We start from the raw sequence: 8,960 nt of genomic DNA, 5'->3' as shown, positions 1-8,960 counted from the left end.
TCTCAGAATTGCTCCGTCTTTTTCCAAATGAACCTCAGGAGAACCACAATTTTAAAACTTACTTCATCTGGGAGAGTAGAAATTATTTTGGCAGTTCTCTGGAAGGGGAAAAAAAAGACAACTAATCCCTTTCCTACTCCCTCCCCCTGACAAAAAGAAAAGTTACAACATAAGGCATATTGGAGCCAGTTCCCAGTCACAAAAATACATTTGAAGACCTGCAACGTTGCACAATGTGCAAATTTGGAGAAGTAATTTTGAGGCTAAATGTCTGGAGACTTTATTAAAATGTTCCTTTGTCTTTGTGGGCCAAACTGGCACCTCAGGATCACAGAAGGGGCTTTTGTTTCCTCCATGACATCAAGAAGCTCTGGATGCAAAGGGCAGTCTTCAGAGAATCCTGGAAGCAGAATTGTTCCTGCTTCAGGGAGGATGTTCCCTTGCCACCTGCAGGGTTAGAGAGCTTTGGGCTGTGCCCTTATTGGCCTTGTTTGGTTTTGGCGGCGGGGGGATTGGTTTCTGGGTTGGGTTTTTTTTTTTTTTTTTTTTTTTTTTTTTTTTTTTTTTTTTTTTTTTTTTTTTGAGACAGAGTTTCACTCTTGTTGCCCAGGCTGGAGGGCAATAGCGTGATCTCGGCTCACTGCAACCTCCGCCTCCCGAGTTCAAGTGATTTTCCTGTCTCAGCCTCCTCAGTAGCTGGGATTACAGGCACCCACCACTATGCCTGGCTAATTTTTGGTATTTTTAGTAGAGACGGGGTTTCACCATGTTGGCCAGGCTGGTCTCGAACTCCTGACCCCCGGTGATCAGCCCGCCTCGGCCTCCCAAAGTATTAGCCTTGTTTAAATATATATACATGAGGCATAACTAATTTACACGCTACTGCTCTGACAGGTCTCTCCATAGTTTACCCAGAGCACAAATCTCAAAGCTGCATGAGAGCATTACACATTGGCAGCTTTGATGCCACAACATGTGCTGATGCTTCACACTGAGAAGGGCGGATCAAACAAGAAACATGCCAAGGACATCAATTAAAGTGTTGGTAGGGGCTTTCCACAAAAATAATTCAGAAAGATGATGAAGGACCCAAAACATACTATCAAAAGGATTTACAGAAGCCAGGTGCGAATGTGCTTGCTGAGTCCCAGAATTTCTGATTCCTGGGACGTAGGGCCCCATGAACATTAAGGGGTCATTTTAGCACAAGTGAAAGGAGCAGCAGGTGAGAACACATGACCCAATGTCCCGGCCTTATGCGACTAACTGTCCCTCCCGGCTCCCCACATCTGAGTGGGGTCAGGCCCGTATTAATGGAACTGCACAGTACCCGCCCTCCAGGAGCTCAGCAGGAAGGGCCCGCGCCAATCCTACAAATATTTGGGGCACCTTCTAGTCACCAGGAGCTGCACCAACAGCGGTGGGGGGTGCCAAGCAAGACGCACAGGGGACCCGGATCACACACAGGACCCTTCAGCCAGGTAGAAGGAAGCATCGGAAAGTTCCAGAAAGGCTTCAGGGAGGTATAGCCCGAGTGGAATTTTAAAGGACGATTAGAAAATGGAGCTGAGTGCGGTGGCTCACACCTGTAATCCTAGCACTTTGGGAAGCTGAGGTGGGCAGATCACCTGAGGTCAGGAGTTCCAGGCCAGCCTGGCCAACATGGTGAAATCCCCTCTCTACTAAAAATACAAAAAAATTAGCCAGATGTGGTGGTGCGCTCCTGTAGTCCCAGCTACTTGGGAGTCCGAGGCAGGAGAATCGCTTGAACCCGGGAGGCAGAGGTTACAGTGAGCCGAGCTCACACCACGGCACTCCAGCCTGGGCGACACAGCAAGATTCTGTCTCAAAGAAAAAAAGAAAAAGAAAAAGAAAGAAAAGAAAAGAAAAAGGAAGAAAGAAAACAGCCCAGTGGTTGGGTGGGGGAGATGGAAACGTCACTAGATGGAATATTTCTCCTGAGGCAGAGGAAACAGCACCTAGACGCCTCCACAGCCCACCCCAGCCCTGTGGCCTTGGTGAGAGACCTTGTTCATTTTCTGCCCACTCTCCCGCTGGCCCTCCTCTCCTTACCCTTCAACTGCCCTCCCTTTCCCACCCTCCATTCACCCAGCCTCCTGCGGGCCCTCCCCTCTGCTCCTCACCCTGCAGCCTCCCTCCCGCGGACCCTCACCTCCCCAGGCTCTCCACAGTTTTGCAAGATACTCCCTGCACCCACGGTCTCACCCCGCTCCACGCACAGTGGTGCTGCTTCCTTGATTGAACCCCAACAAATTGTGGCCAATCCCTCACCTCCCACTTTCTCCTCATTGCACTCCAGTAAGAACTCTGTCTCCATCTCTCCATGAAAAAGCTTTTTCAGGTCACCCATAGCCTCAAAATTCCTAACACAGTGGCCCATCATTTGCTTTCTGGGCACTTGCTCTCTCAGCAGCATTTGAAACCAATGACTGCGCCCTTCCTGGGCGACTGGGTTTTCCTCACGCAGCTGGCTGCTTCTCTTGCTTCTCTTGCGTGTATTTGCTGGCCCCTCTTCCTCTTCCTGGCCTTCAGGTTCTTGTGTCCCAGGGTTTGGTTGTTCTTTGTTTATTTTTTTGAGACAGGGTCTGGCTCTGCCACCCAGGCTGGAGTGTGGTGGTGTGTGCAACGGCCCCATCACAGCCTGCTGCAGCCTCGACCTCCTGGGCTCCAGCGATCCTCCCTCCTCAGCCTCCTCAATTGCTGGGACCACAGGCACACAGCACTGGGCCCGGCTAATTTTTGGTTTTGTTTTTCGTTTTTGTTTTTTTGTTTGTTTGTTTAGAGACAGGGTGTATTAGGCTGCTCTTGCATTGCTATAAAGACATACCTGAGACTGGGTACTTCAAAAAATAAACCGACTCAGGGTTCTGCAGGCTGTACAGGAGGCATAGCAGGGGTATCTGCTTCTGGGGAGGCCTCGGGAAGCTTCCAATCCCGGCGGAAGGCGAAGGGGGAGCAGGTTCCCACATGGCCAGAGCAAGAGCAAGCGGGGGAGGTATCACACTTTACAACAATCAGATCTGGGCAAACTCCCTCACCATCTGAAGCACAGGACCGAGCTCCGAGGGATTCTACTCCCCCCTCCACCAGCCCCAACTCCATGACCAGAACACCTCCCACCAGGCCTCACCTCCAACACTGGGGGTTACAATTCCACAGGAGATCCAGCAGCCTCGCGCTGAGCTACATGTTCAAACCTCCAGAGGCTTCCAATGGCCCATCTCCGCTTCCAGCACATTCGCCCTCCCACACATGCCGCCTCGCTGTATACAGCAAGCCCGCGAGAAAGGCCGGAGGGCCTGAGAAGGGCTTTTCCTCGGGAGACGGCCCAGGCAGAGCAGTGCCCCTTTTATCCCCAACGTGGCCGTGGGAGAATTTGACCGTGGGGGCCCTGGAGTTCACCTAGCTTCTGGTCCCATAACCAAGCAATAGCCGAAGAGTAAATCTAAGCCAGAGAGGGATATTCCTGGGGCCTTGGCGACATGGTGGTGTCTCAAATGCTCACCCATTTGTAGAATGTCGGCAATAAATCACCAGTTTCCCTACAGTTTAAGTCGACCTGAGTTGGGGTTTATTTTACCTGCATCCAAAAGCATCATGAGGTTGCGCTTCCTTCTCCCACGCCGCAGCCTTGGCCTCCTTTCCATATGCAGCGCGCACCAAGCATACTCCTGCCGCAGGCCCTTCTCACTGCTTGTTCCTGCGTGGAGTGCGGCTGCCCAGAATCTTCCCGAAACTGGCCTTAGGTCAAGCATCACCAGGTCACAGGGATCTCCCTGACCTCCTAGCCAGAGGACCACCCTCCCACACCGCTTTTATGCCACACTTTCTGTGTTATTGCCGCCTTTACACCACAGCATCTGTCATTACATTACAAGGTCCTATTTATCTGCACGCTTTTTTTTTTTTTAAGATGTGATCTCACTCTGTTGCCCAGGATGGAGTGCAGTGGCATGATCTGGGCTCACTGCAACCTCCACCTCCTGGGTTCAAGCGATTCTCCCGCTTCAGCCTCCCAAGCAGCTGGGTTTACAGGCCAGAGCCACCACACCCGGCTACTTTTTGTATTTTTAGTAGAGACGGGGTTTCACCATGTTGGCCAGGCTGGTCTCAAAGTCCTGACCTCAGGTGATCCGCCGGCCTCGGCTTCCTAAAGTGCTGAGATTATAGGCATGAGCCACTGCACCTGGCCTGCACATTTATTTTCTGCCTCCCCTGTTAGAATGTATGCCCCCACCAGGGCAGGGACAAGGGGCTCATGCAGATTACAACCTGGTACTTAGTAAGTGTTCAATAAATATCATTTAAATAAAATGTGGCAAGAGAACACAACACATTCGAAGGACTGCAAGTATTTCTGTGTGCAAAGTTAGCAGAGAAGGCAGGAGGGAATGAGAGGTAAATGCCAGATCCTTAAGAACCTTACATTATATGCTAAGATGAATGGACAGCCACAGATGAACTGTGAGAAGGAGCACTATACACTGCAGCACGGCAGACTGGAAGGGAGAGAATCTTCAGAAAACTGTTCCACTTGTCTAGGCCAAGAAATGTGACTCAAACCAAGACAGTGGCTTTGGGATGGAGAATACAGAATGGATTGGGTTCGTGAGGCATTAGTAAAGGATTGGCGGCTTGGCCTCCCACTGAGGGCGGCAAGCTAATGAAAGGGAATCATCAAGGACAATATCCAGGCTTCTATATGGACAGGGTGGTGCCAGTCATGGAGACAGGGCCTGGCGGGGCGGCTGATTCACATTTGGAGGAAATTAGTCTAATTCTGAACATGTTGAATTTGAGACACTCAGGACATTCCCAGGTAGAGATGCACAGTTACCATTGAAGACACAGGTCTGGAGCATAGAGGAAGAGTCTGTCCTAGAAACAGGGCCTGGAGTTCAACCTTGAGAGTGTGGGGGTCATGCAGGAAGACCACAGAGAACGTAGAAAAGGAAGAGAAGACACTTGGAGACAAACCCTAAAGAGCACTGACATCTGAGAAGCATGGAGAGAGAAACTGCAAAGAGACTGAGAAAAAGTAGCCCAGATGAAAAAAACACCAGAAGTGCATGATTTTACGGAAGTTAAGAGAATATTGCAAAGAAGAGCGATCAAGTGATATGAGAACTAAAATATGCTCATTTGACTTGGTAGCCAAGAAGTTTTTGGTAATCTGAGCAAAACCATTTTGGGGACAGTGGGAGCAAAAGCCAGATTGTTGTTGGTTGTGGAGTGAAGAGATGAGTGTGTAGGGATGACTCAGGGAGACTGTGTCCTTCTTGGGCGTTCAGCTGCAGCCAGCATTCGGCATACTCCCAGCTCTGAGGCTTCTTTCCCAAACACCAGGAAGGGAAATAACGTTTGCTCTGAAATCACTGGCACCATGACCATCTTTACTGTGTAAATGACAGTGAAGTCAACTCCTTTTGGAAGGGCACAACTTCCTTAAAACTGTCACAAAATTAAAATGCAAACAATACAGGAACACATGATGTGCAAGTCCTCTTCCCTCTCTCCCAAATCCTGTCCCTTCCCTCTGGGTGACTGCTGAGGACACTTGGCTGCATGCCCTTCCAGAACTTTTTCTATGCGTTTACGTAGATTTCATTCAACAAGCACATTTTGAGTGCCTGTTATCTGCTATATCCCTTGCGCATAGAGATTTTTTTCTTGCTGCTTTTGAGAAAAACAAGAATGTCACCAAAGAGATATTGGAGAACAAGTGTATGTCTGTATCTATATATCTAACTTGTGTTTTGTAATACCCTATAATATTTCACAAGATCTATATATGTACCAAAAATGTTTACTATTCCCCCATTAATGGGCACGAAGGTTGCTTCCAATTTTCACTATGTAATAATGCAAGATATATGTTATTGCTTATTCATTTTGTGTCCATAGCCAAGTATTCATATAAGACATATTCCAAAAATAGAAATACTAGGTCAAAAATGTGCATTTTTAACTTTTCCAGATCCTGCCAAATTTTGATGGCCATTTCTAAAATGGCACCGAAACAGCTGCATTCGAATGCACTGCGGGGTGAAAGGGCACATTTCCCTGGGCCCCACCTCCTCAGATACAGTCTCAGCCTCCTGAACTTTGTCCAATCTAACCAATGAACCGTGGCATCTCACTGATGTTTGTATTTACGTTCCCCCCATTTTTACTGAGGGTGAACATCTTTGCAGTGCTGACTGGTCATTAGCAGGGTTGTTTTTTTTTTTTCTTTTTTTCCCTCTTGGGCTTGACTTTATTGCCTCTTCTATCATTTGCCTTCTTCTTTCATTGACTGGTGTGAACTCTTCAACTATTACAGCTATGACCCTTTTTCTGTTACATGTGTGACAGATATTTTCTCTAGCTCTTTGGCTTGTGCTTAAACTTGTTGATGGTGTCATTCACTAATCAGAAGTGGTTTGGTTCAAGGAGGGAAAGAGAAGGGAAATTTACATTTACACCAACAATATGCATATGTTGTCTCTTACACATATTTCATTAATACCTACAGCATCTCTATGACATAGGTGTTATTATTTCTAATTTTTAAAGGTAAAAATCTTAGGTATGAAAAGAGGTTACCTGCTCAAGATCACCCAGTGAGTAACTGAAACCCTACCTGGAATTCACATCTATTGGTACAACTCCAAAATCAAGTTTTCCGCCAAAGCACCTTTTCTAGTTTCATTATCTATTTCTGGGCAGATGTTTGAGGGGAATGATTAAATATAGGTTCCTGTAGATTATACTTTTATATAAAAGTGATAGATCTTTACTAAAAATTTAAAAATTTTTTAAAAAGTGGTTTGGGTTTCTATTTTGTTTTGGTTTTGTTGGTCAAATCTGTCTATCATTTTCTCTATGGTTATTGGATTTTGAGCCTTGCCTAGTAAACCCTTTGTGACCCCAAAATCATGAAAATATCCCCTTATATTTTCTCATAGCACTTTTTCAAGGTTTAGTTTTTCCATTTTCGGAATGTATTTCCTCTAGAATTTTCTTGTGTATTTGGTGAAAGGCAGGACTCTTCTTTCCCTCCACTGGGGAGGCAACTTCCCAAAGGCATTTACTGGATAGTTCACTCTTTTTCTACTCCTCATTACACACTCTCCCAGGCCCCAACTTCCTTATATCCAAGGATAGGTGATGTGATGTGGTAGCCTTTGGGCCACATCAATTTGAAAATTTTTTGGTCAATAGAAAAGTTATCAAAAATATATTTCAAAGTCTTACTGAAAGTCCACCAATGGTTTCCAGTCTTTGTCAACTTCCTTGCAGCCTCAAATCTCTGTCTCCCTGCCAGGAAAGGCCACTGCTGGAGGCAGTTGCATTGCCTCTGAGGCTGCGCCCTCCACATGGGAGGGGCTGGGTGACGGCTGGCGTGTCACCAGGAAAGCCCCCATGAAACAACTGCATCCCCATTGATTTTCCTGCACGGCAGCTTCTCTGCAAAAAGCCTTTGTTCTTTCACTGACATTTGCAAGTTGTTAGGGTTTAAAGTAAGAAAGGGAATATTTCAAGGGGAAAAGATTTTCTTCCCAAGAATAATCAAGAAAGTTGGGAGAGATCAGTGAAACAGATTCCAGAGGTGACATGGTTTTCACGACTTTTTCAAAATGAAAGAAAACACTTTATTACCACAAACTGATTTATTTGAGTGGATCAAACCCAGCGTGCTGCTGCTCACTTCTATTGTGCAATTGTCCTTTAATGCATGACTGCCACCTGGCAGAGCTTCCTTCTCACAGTGAACAAGAGCACATGGGTTTTCACTGACTATGCAAATAACTTTGTTTCAAACCTCATGGAAATAGTTGATACAGTTATACTTCTGTTTATTTTTTATTGTATTTTTTTAGTTCCTCAAATGCGTGGTTCATGCTATCCAAGGTCTCTGGGTGTGTATAAGCAAATTTAATTATACCATCTTTTTTTTATTTTTTGAGACAGGGTCTCACTCTGTTGTTCACGCTGGAGTGCAGTGACTCGATCTCGTCTCTCTGCAGCCTGGACCTCCTGGGCTCAGGTGATTCTCCCACCTCAGCTTCCCAAGTAGCTGCTGGGACTACAGGTGTACGCCACCACACCTGGCTAATTTCTTTTTTTGTTTTTTTTTTTTTTGGAAAAGATAGGGTTTTGCCTTGTTGCCCAGGATGGTCTTAAACTCCTGGGCTCAAGCAATCTGCCCACCTCAGCCTCCCAAAGTGCTGGGATTACAGATGTGAGCCCCTGTGCCCAGCCTAATTATATCATCTTTTAAAAACTTCTACCACAGGCTGGGTGCAGTGGCTCACGCCTGTAATCTCAGCACTTTGGGAGGCTGAGGCAGATGGATAATGAGGTCAGGAGTTCAAGACCAGCCTGGCCAACATGGCGAAACCCCATCTCGATTAAAAATACAAAAATTAGCCAGGTGCGGTGGTGCGTGCCTATAGTCCCAGCTACTTGGGAGGCTGAGGCAGGAGAATCGCTTGAACCCGGGAGGTGGAGGTTGCAGCAAGCCAAGATTGCATCACTGCACTCCAGCCTGAGCAACAGAGCAAGACTCTGTCTCAAAAAATAAAAAAATTCTAACACCAATCAGGCAACACACAATAATTTGAATAAATGGTTCAAAATGAGCACCTGCACTGCAGACCTTTGAGAGAGCACAGATTGCTAAACGGGCACATGCAAGAATAGCATAAACCCATATTGAACCAAAAAAAATTAGAAATGCTAAGTTCCAGATTCTAACATACCCACCCACTGTCTGCAGAACATGCACTTTTGAATTATTTTGTAGTATCGATGTGGGTCTCTCATTCTCCATTGTGACCGTGTGACACAATCAGCTGAAATTAGAATTTGGCTCTTCCCATGTGCAGGTGACTTGGCCCAACTTTCCATGAATAAAGGCACTTTCTCTATTCCACTGAGTCAAGTAGCTCAGAGCT

This window comes from Papio anubis, chromosome 8 (assembly GCF_008728515.1).
Source record: "Papio anubis isolate 15944 chromosome 8, Panubis1.0, whole genome shotgun sequence".
In the NCBI taxonomy this organism is placed as follows: domain Eukaryota; kingdom Metazoa; phylum Chordata; class Mammalia; order Primates; family Cercopithecidae; genus Papio; species Papio anubis.
This window is presented reverse-complemented; position numbering follows the sequence as displayed.